Raw genomic sequence first — 21,178 nt, forward strand, 5'->3', positions numbered from 1 at the left:
AAATGTTTTTTTAATTTTATTATATTCGATTCAAGCTATAAGCAATTTTTTACATCTTCGCGATTTTTGTTAACTGTTTTATTATTGTACTTTTAAACCTAAACCGCGTTTTAATTCACGCCGGTAAGTTTGATTTCCTTTTACATTTTTCTTTTATTTCATGATTTTTTACAACATAAGGTTTTTTGCGATATCGACACATATAAAGAATAATTTTTATCTTAGGATAATTATTCTTTATTCAGAAATATCGCATTTATAGCAATAGATGTGTCTTGACAACGACTATTTGCTTTTACCATTCTTGTTTCTCTACCATTTAGTTTTTATTTTATTCATGTTTTTCATGTTAATTTGTGTTTATATATATATATATATATATATATACACCGAAGAGCCATTATATTATGACCACCCTCCATCTATAACAATGGGCTCACCCAGGTTTCCATGGTTTCTCGCCCAGGAACAATATTTTCATAGGGCCCATTAGGACCCATAAACCTCATAGAACAATCCAGGACGTCTGTAAGCTACTTGAACATAGTTGCTGACCAGGTTCAACCATTCATGGCAACATTTTTTTCTGCAGGAGATGGCGTTTACCAACAGGACAATGCATCATGTCTTAAGGGTCGAATCGTCGAGGAACATTCCAGTGACTTTCAAGTCATGCCATGGACCCGAAATTCTCCTGACCTTAATCCAATAGAGCATTTGTGGTTCTACTTGAAAAACCAAATTCGTGCTGAGACGCTACCCCCTCGCAATGTGAGGGAATCGCAGGACCAGTTGGTGAGAGCTTGGTACCAGAAACCTCAGACTACCTATCAGCACCTTGTGGAATCAATGTCATGGAGGGTGCAGTTTTGAGGGCTAAAGATGGTCCTACATGTTATTATCAGGGTGGTCATAATGTAATGGCTCTTCGGTGTATAATATATATATATTGTTGTCTAAGTGATATTTGGAGTAAAATCATTAATTTTACTTTTAATTAATAGGGCAGGATATAATAGATAAATTCCCCAAGACCTGCCGGATCATAATCCAATTCAAAAGTTTGTATATAAATAATTTGGCTGAAGATTTAAAACCAAAAATTTCGTCGGTAATTAAATTAAACCTTATAACGTACATGCTAATATATGATGTGGTCGAAAAAAGGCAGGTTAAAAATCGATTTTGATGCTCAATTTCCGTGGCATTGAATAATAATTAGTTATACACTTACATTGAAATAAAAAGGTATCTATAATATTTATTTAGAGTACCTTATATTTAATGAGATTTATTGAATGTTTTCATTCGCTCATTATAAAATAGAATTAAAATTAATAATTCGGTTTCAAATACTAGCTGATTTCTGCAAGATTCTTATTCATTAAAAATTAAAGAAATAAGGGAAACTTAAAAGTCATTAAATACATAATGCCTATAATGCCATCACTGTTTTAACTTGACGTCTCCAATTGCTTTTTCTTCGAATATAATTACAATCTAAAATATTAATAAAAAATAAATAATATTGTTAGATTTCCAGAATTTTTTTCAAAATACTTTTTTAAATAGTGACATCAAAAAATCAGTGTAAATGTCATATCTAGACTCATCTAATGTATAATTTTAAGTAGGTATAATTTTAAGTCTGAATACTCTACAATAAATATAAAACATTAAATCTTTTTCTGTCTGCAAAATATGTTTTATTGTTATTTGACTTTACTGTAAGACTGTAATACCCAATCTGATAAATGACAGTAAATCTTTTTTCGTCTGAAGAAAAATAGATCATAAAAAAACCATAAAAATCAGAAGTGGATATACGATTGTGAACACGAGGCTTATTCGACGTATGACCATTTTGTCACGTTTGCTCAACAAGAAAATACCACTTCATCCGTAAATGATGATAGTTTCTAATAAAAAATGGACGCTAATAATACTTATCATTATCGATAAAATCACACTGCATTAATTTTGAATCATATTTTTATCATCATTTTGTTATGTAATGAAGCAATAGTCTTCGAATTCTATTTAAGATAACTGACATATTGCGTGTGGTCCTTTTTATTTAATTTGTCAACATTGTGGTAAAAGAATTATGTTAGTAATGTCCCACTTCATAAATACACAAAATCTTACAAATGCATTTTGGGGGGGGGGAATAGTTCCCCTCAATCTATTTATCAAAGATGGGTCAATAATAAGTGTCACAAAAATATTACGACTCTTACATTGTGCATATGATAGGACGCTGTTTTGATGCTATACGTAACGGTCTTAAAAGTAGTATGTGTTTTAAATATAACCAGGGATCTCTTCTGTGATGAGCCATAATTTTGCGTTACATACATCTGTTCTTCTGAATTTTCATATGGAATAATAAGCTGTATAACTGTTGTACAGCTTATTATCTCATATGAAAAATATATAACTGAATAACTGGTGTACGTAATACTTTCGAAAGCACTGTGATCTAAATATCTAATACAGATCAATAATACATGTTACATAAATACTGTTGCGTCAAATCTTTTACTATGCACATGGTAGTACGTTGTGTTGCTTCGTCACATAACACTCTTGAAAGCAGTGAGATATAAATGTGTCAAGGTATGACTTCTAAGTTGGATCAATAATACGTTTTACCAATATCTTATATATCCTTATATCTTATCCATATATAGGGATCCCAGGAGTAACATATATTTTTATAGAAATGTATTCATAGATAATTTTATAATGATGCAATAAGCCGACTGGATTGTGTAGTGGTCAGGGAACTGGCCTTGCATGTGAAAGGTTCTGGGTTTGAATCCCGGGCAAGGCATGTATGTATCTTCATTCTCTGCACTGTCTGTCCTTACTGTGGGGACAACGTTGGCCCACCTAATATGGTGCCCCTTAAGAGTGGCCAACGTATCTGCCCTTCAGATGAGTATATAATGAAAGGTCATTCTCCGGGAAGATATTGGAATAAAATAGAGTGATGCATTACAGCAATAGCTCATTGTCGAACAGAGGTTCTATGAATTCTTATAACCGTGATTCCGCAATCAACGACATGGTTCTGGCAACATGGTCAACAATGCTCAAAAGCGGCTGCATCGTTACTTCAGGGAGAAGCTTGTACTCATCGATTTGTATTTAGGTGTGCTTCAAACTGCCCCCGAGGATTTAAGTCCAGTCTTAAACTATGACAGATCAGTGCCTTTAGCCACTGAGCCATCATGACACCATTTTGTTTATTCAGAGGTTGATACGACTTTTCCAAAATTATATCCAAAAAACCTAGTTTGAAGATCTTAATAGAAATTTTGAACCATCGTGGAAGTGATACGGTAATATCTGAGCTGCATTTTTAACCCCCCTCAGCTTCAAATCAAAAGGCTTCAGCCTGCTGATAACTAAAGTCTAGTAGGTGCGGCTGGGAGTTGCGTAATGCTGACCATATTACCACCTAAAGTGTGAACCGTAACCCCCATAACCTCTTTGATCATCAGCTGGATGTTAGGAGGATGTTTTTTAATTAATGATTTTATCACTTTGGTATGTTAAAAATATATCTACGTCTAATATATATTTTTGACTAATATATAACATATTTTTGAACACTTCAAATCGCTTCAAGTGTTCTAAACTAAACAGCATCAGAAATTTGTTTGAAGTTATGATACAAAGGAAAAGACTAACACAAATACGGTTAAAATTCTAAATGAAAAAAGTTTGTAGTTGCTTACATTATCAATTTAATTCTTTTTTTTCTTTCTAGATATTTTTAATAACCAATATTTTTGGAATAAAGGCAAAGTTATATTGTAAAATAATTTTCAAAAATATATATTTTTAAAATTTTTTATTAAAATAATAAAACCTAAATCCTCCAAAAACCTTTTATTCTCTAAGTGAAATGAACTCTCTACTTAATTTTCTTTATGTTTATAGCATGTAATATACTACAAAATAGAATAGATTCGTTCCAGAAATAGGACCCCCATAAAGGACCCCTTAGCCCCCATAACCTCTCTTATCATCAACTGGCTGTTACGATGATGTTTTTCAATTAATGTTTTATCATTTTGGTGTGTAAAAAATATATCTGTGTCTTCATAATATATTTTTGAACATTTCAAATCGTTTCAAATGTTCTAAACTAAGCAATATCAGAAATTTGTTTGAAGTTATGAAATAAAGAAAAATAATAGCTCAAACACGGTTAAAATTCTAAATAAAAAAAAGTCTGCAGTTGGTTAAATTATCAAATTTAATTATTATCATTATTATTTTTATTTTCTAGATATTTTTAATAACCAATATTTTTGGAATAAATGCAAAGTTTTATTGTAAAATAATTTAAAAAAATATATATTTCTGAAATTATTATTAAAATAATAAAACCTAAATCCTCCAAAAACCTTTTATCCTCTAAGTGAAATGAATTCTCTACTTATTTAATTTTAACAATTATATTCAAAATTTTTAGTAAAATTATAAAACCTAAATCCTCCAAAAAACCTTTTATTCTCTAAGTGAAATGAACTCCCTACTTAATTTTCTTTATGTTTATAACATGTAATATATTACAAAATAGAATAGATTCGTTCCAGAAAAAGGACATTATAAAAGGAATACAAGAATGTATTTCCCATATTTTCTTTCCCAATCTTTTAGGTGTCCTAAATAGACGATGTGGGAAGTAAGTATTAAAATACAACGCTAGTAACTTGCTTTGAATCTTCATTTTGCGATGTATAACTATATATCTTTTGATTCACAATAACATTCCGACTGTGTCCAACCCATACTTTTCCATGATGGAAAATCCAATTTCTCGCTCAAGTGTTCCAGTCGTTCATTTTGTTCTGGAAAATTTAAGTCCCTCGTAAAAGTAGAGTTTTGATAAGTTTACCTCGCTTTCTAAAGAAAGTATTTTCAAAAGAAAGCAGAGCAATTCGTTTTCAGTTGAAAAAGTGCTTCTGATTCTATTTCTCTGGCTCATGCTCTTTCTAGAACATTATACGGTACATAAATTTCGTATTGTTTTCGAGTACGTGGTATTTTGGAATGTTCAGTGAGTTTAAACTGGAATTTTAAACGTTTTTTTCTAATACTGGAATGTAAAATAATGCTTTAATTTTATATTGCCCAGTCACGCCAATTTTTCTTCATTGAATCCCTAAACAGGGTAGTTTTTTTAAATCTTTTTAAATAAAAAAGAAACTAATTTCTGTTAAGGTATATATTAACCATCGTTTAACAGCTATCCCGATTTTGGATTAACGATTATTAATGTTCAACTCCGTAGTTTTGTTATTTTAAACCTAAATTAGAAGACAAGGGAACTATTGGATCAGGTATTGGAAGAAATTTGTAATCTTGGAGGTCTTTTAGATGAAACTGTCCAACATTTGCATTACAAGGGGAGGAAAACCACGAAAACCTCCCTTGGTTAGATAGGCGGAAAAGGGGATTTAACCAATGATTCGTCTACCTCCGAGGATATTTCAGTCAGGACTGATGTGGGTGCGAGCCAGGTGCGGAATGCGTATCGATTAGCCATTTCTGGGATTCGAACCCAGCTTACCTTATTGGAAGGCTAAAACTCAGTCTCCTGAGCCATCACGACTCTCTGTTTAAGTATTGATATTTGTTTTATAGATTCTTACAATGATATTAGGACGATTTAAAAAGTTTTGCGTTTGTTTGATACCATGGACGTTTATTTATTAAAATAATAATTCATTTGAGAGATTTGTAACACTTAATGTAAAATTTCTCTGGAAATTTAAATGTGCAATATTATTAGTGATTTGTCATACTAAACGGAATTACTTTCTATAGTATATCATTTCAACAATTCTAATTATAAATATTTATTACATTTATGTAAATTATTCTAATATTTTATTTTTAATGTTTCACATTTTGACATTTTGTAATATTTCACTTCTCAGTTTATTATAAAGAGCATAGAAAATATTTAAAATGATACAAAAAATGTTAAATATTGAATAAATAATAGCAAGCTAACACTTGACATTACTTGTACACGCTTTTAACCCCTTGCATTACTTCAGTACTTTTAACGTTTTTTTTCAATAAATATTTTAAAATTAAAAAAATTCTATTTCCCTGCTTCAAAACCACTAAAATTATATTTCAAATTCTCCTTCAAATTTTCATTTAAAAATGTTGATAAACATTAATATTTATAACAGCTGCTTCCATATCACAAAAACCCTTACTTTTGAAACCTAATATGACTATACAAAATTAAATTATGCGACAGTATGAATCTGACTATCAAACACGTTTATAAATCCCTCTGTCACGTAGAGGAGGTGTTTGCGTTATTACAATTATTCAAGAAAAAAGAACGATGACCGAAATGATCCACTTTGCTTAGAAATTGATGACTTAGACTGAATTTGTTTACTCTGTATTGTATGCATGTGTTAAGTTAATGTCAAATAAAATTCATTGTTGCAATAAACGTTATTTCCTAGCTAACTTAACTACAGTTTAAATACATATACTTAAAATTTCAAGATGTATCTTTCATCAGAGAATAAAAATGATATAAAGCGAAATTCGTGAAAGATATTTTTTTTATGTAACTGTTACATTTTATTAGTTTTTAAAGCTACATAAGAAAGTAAACGATGTAGCAGTATATCACCATTCGTCACATTTAAGCTATGAACTGTATAAATTACAGCATAAAGTACCGGCAGTTAGGGTATTGAAAAAAAACAATACAATATTGAAAAAAAAATATTTTATAGTAATATTTATTTAATTAGAGTGTTTCAGTAAAGTTATGGTAATTATTAGTGTAAAAATAACGTTGTATCAGATTGTTTACTTAGTAACGTGTTCATGTAAAAATTGATTTTACGGTAGGAAGGACTAACACCCTAAGCCGGTACTTTCTTCCCGTTATTTCATTTGAATTTTTTTGACAGAGTGCTAGCAGATTTTTTGATTATGATGTTGTTCAAGGTAGAAAAAATTGTAATTTAAATGATCAACTTTGACTACGAAACTCATGATTTTAACAATCCTGAGACGATCTGTTTACTCCTTTGCTGCGTGTATATATTTATTTACTTTACTTAGAACTTCGAATTATATAATTAAGTTATATGACAGATTTACTAAATCTATCATAATGCTCAAAACCCAATTCAAAATTTTAAAATTTTCGACATTTGCTCCTTTTTATCAAGCATTTTTTTCTAAGTTTCAAAACTAAATATGACTATAAAACTACATGTTGCGGCAGTACGTCACCGACTATCAAACAAGTTCGTAAATCCATTCGTCGAAATAGAAGAGATTCTTACGTCATTTACAATCACTTCCAGGAGGGTAAGAAGAACAATTAAATGACCTGCTTTGACAAAAAAATAAAAAAAATAAAAAAAAAAACTAATGACTTTGTTTCATTAGATTCACTTATCAAAGAGTGACATGCATGTGTTAAGTAATATTTAATTAATTTTAATTATAAAAAACTATTCCAAACTTTCAACACAACAGCAATTTAAAACTTTAGTTAAACTTTAACAGAATGCTACATAAAATTTGCAATTTAATTTGAAAGATATAAAAAATCTTGACAGTTGCTTTTACATCACCATTATATTTTCTTATTTTCTAAAACCAAATATGACTATAAAAAAGTAAATGATGCGGCAGTACGTCACCGACTATCAAACAAGTTCGTAAATCCATCCGTCACTTAGAAGAGATGCTTGCGGCATTTACGATCACTAGGTCGTCCAAGAGGGAAAGAAGGATAACTTAAACGGTCCACTTTGACTAGAAGGGAAGGAAATCGAACTAAAATATATAGCTCTTTCTACGCAAAGGAGATCAAAAATACTAACTTTTACGATTTTGAGCTGTGTTTTAGCGTATTATCTACACTGGATCATAAATTTCGTTTTATTGCTTGCCAGTTATGCGATGTTTTAGTACTTTTTTGACGCACTACACAAATTAAACGTTTTCACAGCGTGTTCCTGTTTGTACTTTTATAACACATTTTATTTCTTGAGGATTCATTTTAAAATGTATTGTATTTTTAATTTATTCTCAGACTAAATAATGTTTGACATTTACATATTTTACTATTTTTTTCTGAATAAAGTATTTGAACTAAATATTTACAGTGTCTTTCTTCAGTTATTATTTATATCTAATTGTTAAAGTCCTTAAAATTAAGTCCTTAAAGTTTTGAATTTTTCAAAAAGTTTAGAACACTTTAAGAAGATAGGATAAGTTTACTTGACACTAATTTCAGTTTAATTATTACAACTTTAATGAAAACTTTTATATAGTTTTCTATCCAATATTTAGCGGAGTAATTATTGGCACATAAAAGACAAGATATACACCATAAATTAAGTTATCAGTTTTCATAAATTAAAAAATATTCATAAGACGGTGACCAAAAATTACTAAAAACATCAAAAAGTCGTTTTGTCACTTGAGATAAAGAAGTATTTAAACTCTATGCAATGTATATGTTGTTATAAATAAAACTCATTTCCGTTGAAAACATAAAAGGAAAAAAAATACTATTACACTGTAAAAAATGTGGTGTAATATATCTCCAATATGATGCGATACAACCTACCAAACTGTAAAAGGAAACACCTTATTCCTACTTGACTCTAAATCGAGCATTTACATACGATTTAAAGGACGTAATTTTAATTTAAGCATTTTAAATTAAATTACCTTACACCAAACTTTCCCACTTTTACATCATATGAGAAATACTTTCACTTCCGTTAACAGCAAGGTTGGCACTTGGCGAGTTTTAAATATCTAGAAACGCCAAGTGCAGTATTGGGGGTAGTTTGCTTACAATCTGGAATAAGGTGGAAATAATTTAATTTCCAACACTGATAATCATTGACTTAAAAATAATTGCCACATAATATGTACGCATGTTTTAATTGTGTAATAAGGATAGTTGAATTTTAATTTTTAAATCTCTGTGAACTGTGTTATCTGATTTTATAATGTATAATTTCTATCCTCTTCCGTATTTTTAAGCATAGTACGAATTAGTCTTGAGATTCTATCTGTGCTACGCGAATGTTTGATTTAAAAATAATAATAATCAGTGCATATGTTACGGCCAAAGCCCAAATTCGGCCTTTTCGCGAATTGGCCGGCCAAATCGCGAAATGGCTAAGAACGCTGTAAATTGGCTGGCCAATGTCCAATCTTTTCTTGATTTCGCGAGTTGGCCGGCCAGATCGCGAAGTGGCATAGGATTGCTGGCCAATGTCTGGTCGTTTCTTGATCTCGAGAATTGGCCGGCCAGATCGTGAAGTGGCATAGGAGGATTAGCCAAAGTTGGAGGAAAAATCATTGGCGCGTATTATTGAGTCTGTATAATCATAACTACATTCTTTAAAAATTACTTCACATCGTGTTTTGGCCGGATGCACATCGCGATTTGGGCGTATCATCGTACCCGCTTCGCGAAATTGCCACCGCCAAAGTAGAATATTCACTGATCGTTTCTATTACATCATAACTTTGGCCAAGAGATATGGCAAAAGTGCGAAATGACCGGCCAATTCGCGAAGAGGCCGGACTTCAGGCTTTGGCCGTATCATATGTATTCATTTTAAATTAATGTTTCTTATTTTATATTGTAATATATCTACAACACTTTGACACTATATTTGGTAAGGAGTTGTATTAAATTTTTTACTGTGTACACTTTGGGTAAATACAGTTATTTTTTCAAAGTAGTTTTCGGATATTATACGCAGAGGTTGATCATATATTTTTTTAGGGTACTATCAAAAATATAAATACTGAAATAACAGTCTTTACCACTGTTTTTCAAATTTATTTAACGATCAAAGAAAGAAATTATAATTCCCTTTAAAATTATGCAAGGTACTATGAATATCATCACGAGTCGCATAGAAATAATGCAATTTTAACAATGCTTACTTCAATAAAACTTCCTCACAACAATAATACCTATTGGCTATTTAATTTAAAACGATAAGAATGAATTAACTTTCAAAGCACAGGTGATTGATAGGTTGAATATAATAATGATTTTGAGTCTAAAGGATTAGCAATGCTAATTTCATGAACCATGTTTGGAGTCTATTTTAGACTCTTTATGGTTAATGTAGCTATAAATAAAACTCCTGTCAAGACCAAAACCAGTAAATACGAGTACACTTTGAGTAAATACAGTGTAGCTTCAATGTAGTTTCCGGATACAATACTACGAAGGATATAATTATAGGAAAAACACCCTAAGCCAGTTTTGTGCATAGTTAATTGGTCAGTAAAATAATTAATTATAATTCTTTCTCAAAAATTCTTCACGGTACTGTGAATATCATCATGAGTCACATACAGTTAATATAATTTAGCATAGCTTACTATACTTAAGCTTCATAACAACGGCAATATCTAATGCTATTTAATTAAAAATGAAAAGAAAAAGGTAGCTTTCAAAGCACTGGTGAATGATACGTTGCATATAATAATGATTTTGAGTCTAATGGATCAGCAATGCTAATTTCATGAACCATGTTTGGAGTCTATTTTAGACTCTTTATGTTTAATGTAGCTATAAATAGAACTCCCGTCAAAACCAAAACCAGTAAGTACAAGTAATACCTGTAAATACAAATGCACATTGAGTAAATACAGTGAAGCTTCCATGTAGTTTCCGGATATAGTACTACGAAGGATATAATTATAGGAAAAACACCCTAAGCCAGTTTTGTGCATAATTAATTCGTCAGTAAAATAATTAATCATAATTCTTTCTCAAAAATTCTTCACGGTACTGTGAATATCATCATGAGTCTCATACAGTTAATATAATTTAGCTTAGCTTACTATACTTAAACTTCATAACAACGGCAATATCTAATGCTATTTAATTAAAAATGATAAGAAAAAGGTAGCTTTCAAAGCACTGGTGAATGATAGTGTTGTGTCACAACAACCAGAAATAAGACGTGAGTTGTACCAAACAATTTATTTAAACATTCACACGAAAAATCACAAAATATTACCCAAAAAAAATATCTCTTCTCAGAAAAGAACTCTCTTTTTCAACTACACAAAAAAGAACATCACTTCTCGTGTGTGTCTCTCAAGCAACAACATTTTAGCATTACCTCTCGAGGAATTGATGCTTTTAGCTCAGTTGCGAGAAACTGATGCTTTCAGCTCAGTTGTCACACTGTTACGTTACAATAGGTTGCATATAATAATGATTTTGAGTCTAAAGGATTAGCAAAGCTAATTTCATGAACCATGTTTGGAGTCTATTTTAGAATCCTTATGGTTAATGTAGCTATAAATAGAACTCCTGTCAAAACCAAAACCAGTAAGTACAAGTAATACCTGTAAATACAAATGCACATTTAGTAAATACAGTGAAGCCTCCATGTAGTTTCCGGATATAGTACTACGAAGGATATAATTATAGGAAAAACATCCTAAGCCAATTTTTTGTATAATTAATTCGCCAGTCAAATAATTAATTATAATTCCTTCTCAAAAATTCTTCACGGTACAGGGAATATCATCATGAGTCACATACAGTTAATATAATTTTACATAGCTTACTATACTTAAACTTCATTACAACGGCAATATCTAATGCTATTTAATTAAAAATGATAAGAAAAAGGTAGCTTTCAAAGCACTGGTGAATGATAGGTTGCATATAATAAGGATTTTGAGTCTAAAGGATTAGCAATGCTAATTTAATGAATCATGTTTGGACCTGGACCTTTTGAACATTATTTTAGACCCTTTATGGTTAATGTAGCTATAAATAGAACTCCTGCCAAAACCAAAACCAGTAAATACAAGTACACTTTGAGTAAATACAGTGTAGCTTCAATGTAGTTTCCGGATATAGTACTACGAAGGATATAATTATAGGAAAAACACCCTAAGCCAGTTTTGTGCATAATTAATTCGCAAGTAAAATAATGAATTATAATTCCTTCTCGAAAATTCTTCACGGTACTGTGAATGTTATCACGAGTCACATGCAGTTAAACTATGTTAAAGCTTCACTGCAACCGTATATACGGTAGAAGATTATCGATAATGAAGTCAACCGAAAACAGTGAATACTAATGAAATGCGTCGGGGATCATCGAGGATTGAAAATGACGCTAGAAAAGGGTCGGGGTTGAATAGGGGCCGAACGTGAAAACTCTTTAATTAGATTAAGAGGAGGCACATACCAGTTCCATTGTACTAGTGTTAGCAGCTCTGATTTTAAAAGAAAGAAGTGATATCTTCTTGAATTAGAAACCTAGATTAGACTTGAAATTAAAAATCAAATTTCAACGACTTTGTAAATCAGTTTTCAATTAGATGCCATTTAGATAAATTAAGCTCTTATCGGTAATTAAGGCGAATCTTTCAAAATGATCTCGTGAGTTATAAACATTAGTTAATTACTGATAAGCAGAATTTATGAAGTGAAAATTCGTAAATATAACAGCACATAGAAATGAGCATTGAAAGACATTTGAACTTGAAGGTAAATTCATTCTGATATTTACTAAATACTATTTGGAAATAAATTGTTTGATTCGCTGTTAAAGATTTATATTTAATAAATTGCTTTAAATAGTAGGTTTGAATAATGGTTTAAATAAGATGATCTGGAGACCTTTTTTATTGTAATGAATGCTGACTCTCTTGTTAAACGACATTAGTTCCCACCACTTCTCCATAGTGAGTGAAAATGCATCTTACCCTGATTTGCCCCTCTCTGCCACTGTGTTTTTTTTTCGCTTTCTGTTTTTCATCTTTTTCTCTCGATTCTTCTTTTGCTTCTCCCCTTTATTTTTCCAAATTCCGTTCGAAAAGTTAAATTTTTTATTTCAAGTCACTTTTATTTTTTCACATTCACGTCTGACAAGTCTTGAAAATGCTCGCCTTCTTTTGAAGCGCTTAAAACATGTCGACTGTTATTAATACATTTTGAAAGCGAATGAAGTTTTTAATCAGGAAATATCCGACCATTTAAGTTTCTTGTGATTATACATTTATCAAGTTCGATAATTAAAAAATAATAAAATTTGAATAAATAAAATCGCTTTATATTAGATAATTAATAAGCAGATTTATAGTTAACGTAATGTAAAAACTATTATTAATTATCATTCATTATGCATCGAGCATCATGCAAATTTAGGTTTACTATATTACGATAGCTTGGCAATTGTAAATAATAACTATAGTATTCATAGCATGGAAAGTTTTAATAGTTTTATAATTTATGTTCCACTTATACATTAAGAATTTAAAAATTCAATCCTTCAGTGTAACAATGATTTAAAAGCCACTCAGTCAATTGAAAAATTAGTATATAGCAAAAAATACTTTAACCTATATTGACGATTTTCAGTGAGCACATATTTTTATACACATAAATGTATAATGAATTTGAAAAATAAGTTTTTATTTTAAGGGAATTTGTATTGTCTCTTTAAATATTATGCAGGTTTATTAAATATTTAATACTTTAAACATGTAACTATGTATATTTAAATTAAAGTGCGTCCTAAAACGTTCTGCATTTAAATATACATTTCATTAGAAGTTTAAAAATAAACTAAACTTTGCCTGGTATTTCAAACTATTGCATACGTAATTAATTCCCTGTGGAATTCCTTAAATATTTTATTTCTAATGCATATTGCACATATTATTTCTCCCAAGCAAATCATTAAATTTTTATTGAGTTATAGTTATGATTTATATTAAATTTTATCACATCATACTAATATTTATTTTCTTCTTAAGCAGTTAATATATAGTTCCATAAATTCTCCATGCGTTTAGTAAAATGCTACAATCCTAATTTAATTTAACCTTTCGAGTTTTATTTAAAAAATTTCTTCTCGATTAGACTTATTTAAATATTTATTCTTCTGTATGTTAAATATTAGTATGCTATTTTATAAAGTTTTTATCGATTGAATAAACATTTAACACTAAAACTGCAGTTGGGGTAATTTTGACCATTTTTTTTGCCTTTTTGTATGTTGATATTGACCAAACAACCAAAAAGGGTTATTTCATTCTTCATAAGGAAGACGTTCATTATGCCCGTGCTTGACCTATAAACATGATGATTTTCAAAACAGAAATCGGAGATCACCGAGTTAAAGAAAATACCACGCCATAGTTTTTCTTGAAAATTATATGTTACATTATATTCAATGTCTGAAGTAGCCTAGCTGAGCTTTTATTGAGTTGCAAATCCGTTATTGCATTTGGTACCGCGTGCGTGCTGAATATAAACAGTTATTTCTGTTACTATTCAGAACAAAAATAGTTTCTAATCAAAATCAAAGTACAAATTTAGCCCATGACGAACAAGTCACATGAATCTGAGTTCATATTTTTATTTTGAACTTAACAGAAATCCAAAGTTTCTTTTTTATTGGCTAGCTTTGTTTGTGCACTTTGAAAAATGATCTACTGAATTACAACTTGGTAAAAGAATAATGCTCTAATTATGAAAAATTTGCTCTGTAAAACTTTCGGATGAAGTTTTCGGGAAAAACACCCACATTTTTGTAATAGTGCATCTGAGCAAGTCCTGATATTTTCAGTGTTATTTTTTCTTTGTGAAATTTATTTTTTGCATTATAAAATAGAAACAAAACACTTACTATATAGTTATAAAATAAAAATAATACTATAAATCTGAATAGTGTTTATGCTAATGTGTTTGTTAAGGACAGCAAAAAGTGGAAACCAATCACAGAATAGAGCATACTTAGCAGACTAGATGTTAGAGACTTCAAGCTGTGGTTCAGATGATTTTTACTATGATTGTGATATTGCTGTTCTCATTGATTGGGTAGTTTTTGAGGAAGATTGACATTTTAGAAATTTAGATTATGCTAAAAAAACTTTTACAGTTCCTATAAAGCAGTTTAATGATCGCTTTCTATGAAGGCATGAGTTTCAAAACCGGCATGACTATAATAAGGTTTCTGTTAATTTCGTTTACATAGTTTTATCGAATCAAATTTTCTTTGGTTACGTATGTTCATTTGTTAATTTTTCAAATTTTGTTTAAAAATCTATAGTACACTGCAGGCATCGTAATTTTTTTAAATCAAATTCTCTTTACTTTACCTAAGTTCATCATATATTTTGATTTCGAAAAGTTATTTTGAATATACAATACACTACACTATTAGAAAGTTCTTGGAAAAAATTACAATGACATTAAATGACAATTTATTTATTTATTTAGTTATTTTACCACATTTGAGCAATACAGTCAACTAACCATAAATAAGAAGGTATTCAAACTGCTAACTGTGAGAAAAGCAGTCTATTAACTGCTTTCAACAAGTGTGCTTAACTGTTTTTACCTTGCACCGCATTTACCTTAACTGCTTTTACCTTAAACAACCAGAATTTTACCTTACAGTCAGGTACATATCAGTAACCGAAAGGACAAATCTTTCAATCTTATTGCCAATAGAACGGGAGTTCAACACCACAATGTTTTTGCATTCTCCTCACCTCATGGAGAGTTTCTAGTGTTCTGAAATCTTCAATTTGTGACTATGAACCATTAGAATACGATACTCTTATTCACACTTAGATGGAAGCACCATGAAGTTATTATTTTTTTGTGGTTTTGATACCATGTTAGTTATAAATAGTTAAAAAACCATAAAGAATTGAAATGTTCTTTACGGTTAATTCTATAAACAGATTTCTGCCTGTTATTTTACTGCAATTTCAGAATAAAAATTCTAAAAATGTAAATGCAATATAGTGCTATTAGAATTCAGTTCTCTTCGGTTATATAACTTCATGTGCTAGTTTTACGAAATTCTATTCGAAATATATAGCGAATTAACAGTATTTTACAATCTTAGAACTGCATTTTCTTTGATTATTGTAGTTTTTGCGTTATGTGTTAAGTTCATGTGTAAAAAATGTGATTCAATTCGTTAGTGCAAGACTTTTTCCTAGAATCATATTTATTTATTGGTTAAATAAGCTATTGTGTTATTGTTTCGAAAGTATATTATGAATATATTCTATTCCAAAGGTGCTGTTTTGAGAAAGTAATCCACTAATGCTACATGAAAGAAAACACCCATTACATCTCTTGAAACCATATTTTAACAATGGTAATGCTGAAAAAGGATTATTAAAATGAAATAGACTACTAAATCTATTATCCTCAGATGTAACGGGAAAGCATTCGATAAATTAATCGTTATCTCCTCCCCTCTTTCGAATGTGGAGCAAAGCATCATTCCCTCTTCATCGGTTTCGACTCTTTAATTAAGAATCCTCCGCTACCTCCACATGTTGCTAAGATCTTCAGCATCTGTAATTCCCCATCCCAGGGTGATTCCTCGAATTCAGGGATAGGGGTAGAGGGGGAGAGGGAATGGGAAAAACACGAGGAACGTGATGCCAAAATAGAAAAGAAAACTCTCTTCTGGGAGAGTGTGAAATAAGAACATTTTCTCGCGACATTTAATATCCTGCGAAGAGATGCGAGGAAAAATAAATTTCGGAGACTCTTTGAACACCCTTCAAGGTTTACTTAAGACTAGACTCTTCCTCTTCTTCACTTGGGATCGATACCAAAGAGAAATAAGAAAAATAAAGTAATAAAATAAGAAAATGAAATTCTTTGGACAATTTCAGTATATTTCCCTTCCTTTCGTATTGGTGTGGGGTAAGGAATCTACCCGTTTCTGTAAAGCTGACTAGAATACTAAAGGATCTTACAGCTATGTTTTCTTTCTTAAATGAAAATTCAGTTTTTTCATAGAATTCAGTTGAAAGAAAATTCTGTATTAGCCCCAGTTGAGGAATGTTGTCATTTTCGAAAAGAAATTTGGTATATGAATTTTTTAAACAAGCATTGAACAAAGAATTTTTTGAGAAATATGGTTTATCAGAAAGATCAGTTACACAAAGATTTTGTGAACTACAGCTGTAAATGTTCTTACCATAAGTTTTTAAACCATGAAAATTCATGTGGTTAATTTCTGAAAATCACCGTATTACATAAAACAACGACGAGAAACCGTAAAAAAAACTCTAGAAATGAAATGATTTAATTTTAAGATTTTTTTACTGAAAATATTTATGTGCCTTCAGGCAATATTAATGTGGTTTAGTTCGTTAGGAGAAACGTAAAAAATCGCCATATTATTATTGACGCCAATGATCGGTAATTAATTTAGGTAATGTATGCATCTGTGATTACGGGAAATAAGCTATGTAATAGAAGGCAAAAGCAATAGAGTAAATATATTTCTTCGGGTAGATGAACCGCACAAAATTGCCATACTCTTTTTAATGACAAAGATGCTTAATTAATGTTAATAATATACACTAGTTGAAATAAAAAATAAGCTATGATCTATAATAAAAAATTCAGACATGTATATTCGAAACTCATTTAGGAGAACCATAGAAAGTTGTCCTACACAGATAACACTTAGTTATTATGGTACTATGTACTACTGGTGTTATGGTAAATGATGTAGTTCTGATGAGAGTTCAACGACGAGTTTTCCATTGTTTCAAAAAATAATTTTTCCAGTAGTGGCAAAGATAGTGTATTTTTTTTTAAAGAATTAAAATTACAATACTTTTTTACACCTTTACTTATAAATATTTTAAACTGTAAATTAAGGCTGAGGTAGTGAAATGATCATGCTCTAAAGTCCTTATCAAATTCTTTCAAAAATTATGTTTTTTTAATGTTTTTTTATTATTTATTTTTCCTTTATAAATTCGAATTTACTTTGCTGCAACAGATAAATGTATTTCACATAAAACTCAAGTGTTGAAGGTTTATGTCATTAGTACCAAATATACTACTATAAGTATCATGTTAATAATTTTGCCCCGCGAAAGTAATATGTACCGGAGAAAATTGTTAATGGTAAATTTTGGCTATAATGCTAAATTGATCACGAGCAATAGCATCATGCTAAGGGATTCTGAATACAGTTAATCTATATCCAGATGGGATGAATTTCAATAAACTAGTTTTGCTTAGTTCAATAACGTGAAGTTTCGAAAAGTCAACAAATAATAATTTTTAAAAATGAATTTATTTTAGCTTTATTAATTGAAGAGCTTGGTGAAAGAACCAGATAAGTGACATATTCAGAGAGCCTGTAATCAAAACACGAAAAAAGTGTTATCCAAACTATTTTTCACCAATTTATTAGGTCAGTGTGCGGGTGGGTGACCACTTGGATCAGTCTGCGTAGGGACCGAGGGTGTGCGGTATTGGTCCTCGTTAAACTGTGCTACCGTAAAGTGCTCGAATTCGCGCGCAGGTCGTCGGGCTACCGAAGCGGGGGTGCCATCCCCTCCGCAGAGGATCAAAATTGTGATGGCATGTCTTCTGATCATCCTCCGGGATGTTTCCCAGACCGTCGCCAATAGTCCATTGTGCAGCTCTAGTGCGACGTAAATTAACAACAACAACAACCGATTTATTAGAAAACGGGACTAATAATTATTTGCTTTATTTATCTTACTACTGCCTAATTCAATATAAAAACCATGCAAGAACACTAAAAACTAATGTTTGTTGGGTTTGTTGGTTAAGATTATAGTGAAGGCCAAAATGGCTCTGTTACTTTAAACACACCCATATTGATGCAAACGATTTGTGTTATTTTCTCTTATTTATTAATTCCCCTAAAAATATTATTTACTAGGTTCTTCCACTAATCTCATCATCATCATCGATCAGCACGGCATCAATATTTTTATTATAACTGGACATACATCAAAATTAGCTAAATGTTAAGCAATGACGCAATTATATCTAAAAGAACAACTGTGATTTGCAGAATAGTAATATCAGCTGGATATAAAATGGTACGAGCGTACTAAAAATTTGAAGTTACATTTATTTGTACTTGTTTTTAGTTACATATCTATCAGCAATTAAGGTAACTACTAGTACAGTAATTAACAATTGTTAAATGCATGAAAAGTTAGAATGAGTTATAAGAACTATTGATCCGTGGTAATAAAAAATCAAAACCACATAATCTGCATTAGTAAAACATAGTTTGTTTCACTGGAGATGACGCATAAAAATTAACAAGAATGACCAATATGATAGATATCAATATCACTAAAACAACAACAATGATATATAGAATAATAATAATGATGAATATAAAGTAGTATGATTTTTTATGATTGCGGAGTTTGATTTATTTTTAAGAGGTTAAAGTTATGTATCCATCCACATTTAGTTTATTTACTTTACTCATCAAAGAAAGGTTACTTTTCCTAATATCATGAAAAATTAGAATGAATAATAAAAATCATTTTACCATTGGTGTTAAAACATGAAGACGACTTAATAAAGTGTGTTAATAAAAAATAAACAGTTTCCTTTTAATTGGGGGCGACACATTAAAATTAACAAAAATGGCATTTAGCATCGATTGAAGATATGAGGAATCATATTACTTACAGAATATAAAACTCAATTAACATATTAGTAAACTATTACTAGTTAAAATTTCATTAGTAAAAGCATTAGTATAGTTTAGTTTACGTAGTTAAAATATGAGTATTTTTTTGCCTGTTTTGAATTTTTATATAAGTTACTTACTTGTTAAGTATTTCATGTTTTCCTAAATATAATAGGAACTAAATACAAGAGAACTAATGATAAAATTATCAAACTGTTGGAAAAGGACATGAAAACCACAGAATAATCTATGATTTTAATGTTTCAATACTATGTGTACTAATAACAGTCCCTTTTTAACTAGAATGTTAATTACAAGTATTAAAATTTAACTACAAGTATTATAAGACAGTTACCAGTGTAGCATACATGCGGAACTGTTTTTACATGAGAAAAAATAAACATTAGGGAATAGTTTATAGTTTAAAATTGTAAGAACTTTCTCGTTTAAAAAAAAACAGAGGTGAAATGTTTTAGGTTTTTGACGTTTCAAAGATACAACGTCGCAAAATCCTTATATTGACTGAATGTAAAAGGATATTAGTAAAAGGATCCAAGTAGGGCCACAAATGCTCTATTGGATTAAGGTCAGGTGAATTTGGGGGCCAAGACATGACTTGAAAATCACTGGAATGTTCCTCGAACCAATCCATGACGATTCGACCCTTATGACATGGTGCATTATCCTGTTGGTAAACACCATCCCCCGCAGGAAAAACTGTTGCCATTAATGGGTGAACCTGGTTTGCAACTATGTTCAAGTAGCTTACAGACGTCAGGGATTGTTCTATGAGGATTATGGATCCTAATGTGCCCCATGAAAACATTGTTCCTAGGCGAGAAACCATGAAAACCTTGGCGAGCCCATTGTTATAGGTGGAGGGTGGTCATAATGTAATGGCTTTTCGGTGTATATTATCTTTTAAATCAGATGATTATCAGGAAATATTTTAAGAGAAATTTTTTTACTTCCATAAAAAACCATATACTTTACTTCTGATACAAAATTTTCAAAACAAATTTCTAATAACATTATAAATGATGGTTATGATTAATAAAATGCATAAATCTTAATATTATTTAATGTTTTAACGTAACTAAATGATACGAAAACTAAATTCCATAACACATTCAATTATAATTGATTATTTTAATAAACTATATAAAATTACAATTGCATTTAAGAATGGTCAAAAAATTATTTAGTAAATTCAAAAAATAAAAGAATTTTTCGTAAAAACTGCTCTTCTTTAAGCGAAAATGAAAAAGTCTCACATTTTTCATGGACATATTGAGTAGAAAATTATGAAGTAAATATTTTTGTTTTTCTTCGTGCTCTTGCTCTTCATTATAAATTACGAACAGAGGCAGTTCACTAAGACTGCATTAAGTTCGGAAATATTTAACCCAAAAAATATTTTCTAGTGAAAATAAAAGGCGATTACTAATTAGGTAGACACGGAAAATATAAACTGGTAGAATATTTTTTCTTTTAATTGTTTGAGATGGATGATGTTATCGAAAACGGTCGGAAAGCTCATTTATCAAAAGTTGTTTCATAATATGATAAGAGTTTTCTCGCTCACCGAGGAAATCAATATTTCTTTTTAAAAAATACCCGAG

Source organism: Parasteatoda tepidariorum, chromosome 5, assembly GCF_043381705.1.
Source record: "Parasteatoda tepidariorum isolate YZ-2023 chromosome 5, CAS_Ptep_4.0, whole genome shotgun sequence".
NCBI classification, from domain to species: domain Eukaryota; kingdom Metazoa; phylum Arthropoda; class Arachnida; order Araneae; family Theridiidae; genus Parasteatoda; species Parasteatoda tepidariorum.